This window comes from Phascolarctos cinereus, unplaced genomic scaffold (assembly GCF_003287225.1).
Source record: "Phascolarctos cinereus isolate Bilbo 61053 unplaced genomic scaffold, phaCin_HiC Scaffold_2;HRSCAF=192, whole genome shotgun sequence".
Lineage (NCBI taxonomy): Eukaryota > Metazoa > Chordata > Mammalia > Diprotodontia > Phascolarctidae > Phascolarctos > Phascolarctos cinereus.
Window position 1 is genome coordinate 304,797,104 of NW_027555625.1, and position 2,467 is coordinate 304,799,570.

Genomic DNA, 2,467 nt, shown 5'->3' on the forward strand with positions numbered 1-2,467 from the left:
ATCAGAGCTGGAGGTGGGGAAGAATAAGTGCTTCTTTTTTTTAAATTTTATTAATTTATTTTGATTTATCAACAATCACTTCCATATGCTTTTGAGTTGAAAATTTTTCTCCCCCTTCCTCCCCCCCAAGACGGCACACAATCTGATATAGGCTTTACATTTACATTCCCGTTAAACATATTTTCACAATAGTGAAGTTGTAAGTAAAAATTAAAACCAATAGGAGGAACCATCAGAAAGATGAAACAAAACTCAACAGAAGGTAAAAATAAGTGACAGTGATTTGACTTCCATAGTTCTTTCTTTGGATGTGGACAGCATTTTCCATCCTGAGGCCTCTGGAGATGTCTTAGATCCTTGTAATGCTGAGAAGAGTTCAGTTTAACAATATTAGTCATCGCAAAACGTGGCTGTTATTGTGTACAAAGTCCTCTTGGTTCTGCTCACTTCACTCAGCATCAGACATATAAGTCTTTCCAGGTTTTTCTGAAGTCAGACTGCTCATCATTTCTTATAGCACAGTAGTATTCCATTACATTCGTATACCACAACTTGCTCAGCCATTCCCCAATTGATGGGCATCCTCTCAATTTCCAATTCTTTGCCACCACAAAAAGAACTGCTATGAATATTTTTGTACATGTGGGAGAATAAGTGCTTCTTGAATGGATACTCATGGGACAGCATGATCTTCTATGAACACATTTAATTATGCTATTCTACCCACCAAATATTTTGTCCAGAATCGCCACTCTATTGACTAGGGCATTCTAATCAAAGATCCATTCACAGGGATCAGTGCCTGTCCATGAAATTACCCGCAAGTTCTCAAGAATGGAATTGAATTAAAGCATTTGGCAATAATTATGCAGTTCTGTAACTGGACATAGCCCAAGTTTGATTGATGAACCACTGTGGACTTTTGTAATTTGTTTACATAATTGATTATGAGGCAGGAACAAGGCTCTAATCTGTACAGTACAATGCTTGCCAGGGTCAAAGCAGCTGAGGTAGCAAAAGATAAGCAGACTTTTTTTTTTAACGGAGCTGTTCTATAGCATTTATGATTTTGGCATCTTTTTATGCTACCAACCCAATGCTTTATCACTATGATCTAGATTGCTTAGTGGATAGAGCATTGAGCCTGGAATCTGGAAGATCTGAATTCAAATGTGACCTCAAACACTAGCTCTGTCATCCTAGGCAAGTCATTTAAATGCTATCTACCTCAGTTTCCTTAACTGAAAATGGGAATAATAGCACTTGCCTCCCAGAGCTGTTGTGAGGATCAAATGAAATATTTGTAAAGGGCTTAGCACTTGCCACGTGGTAGTCCCTTAACAAATGGGACTGTTCCCTTCCTTTCCCTGTAAAGAATTCAGTCTGTCACTTTACTTTGCCAGAGTTTAAACAAGGATCAATATAAAAGCCATCTTTCCTGTGATAAAGGAGAAATCCAGAACCAGCACAAATTAATACAATATCTAACAAGAAGACAGTTTGAACTATACTTCTTAAAGCATAAAAAGTATAGTATGTTTTTTAAAAAGTTATAGATCTTACAACTAAAACAAACTTTTAAAACAGGGCTTAAGTCCCCAACATCTGTGTTTGGGTAGCGGATAAATCTAAATAAAGCATGGCAGAGTGAAGAAACAGGACGCTCCCAACCAGTCCTAGAATCCTAGGTTTTAGAGCTGTGAGAGACCTCAGGGACCATCTAATCTAAACACCTCATTTTAAAGAGGAAGAGGCTGAATCCTAGAGATGTTCAAGGTAATACAGTTAGCATGAAGAGGAAAATGGAATTTTATACCCTGAAATATAGTGGAGGGGGTGTTTCTTCTCACAGCACCACAAAATTTCAAATTCAGTATCTGAATCTAATTCAGTACAGTTATCCCTTCCACGTTGTGGGGGAGAGGGAGCCCCCGCCATCTGGAAAATCTGCATAAAATTTTTTGGCCCTCCCTTTGTACCAGAGAAGAAGTCTGAATTAATTTGGTATTATAAGATAAAATATGTTGATATTATACAATACTATACATATATTTTATGCACTTCTGAGTTCCTACACTTTTTCTGTGTTGTCTGCTGGCCTTTGCATGTTGTCTGCAGCTTCCACAAAACTAAAAATTCCCATTTAATTTCTTATGGCAACCCACTATATAGTGAAACCGCTATGGGGAAAGTTGAGATGTGGAAGGGATAACTGTAGTTGAATCCTTCATCCCCTCCTGGTCCTTCCATACATATCCTTTCCTTTAATGATCCATCTACAAGCTAAAAATGTGGGAAGGTTAAGACCAGAAGAAACTGCTTGGTCCTGAGATCCTTTTTTTATGACAGAGTGACTGGAGTCCTTAAATAGACATTTATTTTGTATATTTGAGGTACTCTGTGGGATGTTGAGAGTTTGACAACCTGAGGAGAAAATAATGGTCCGTTCCTATAGGGGTTTTGTGTC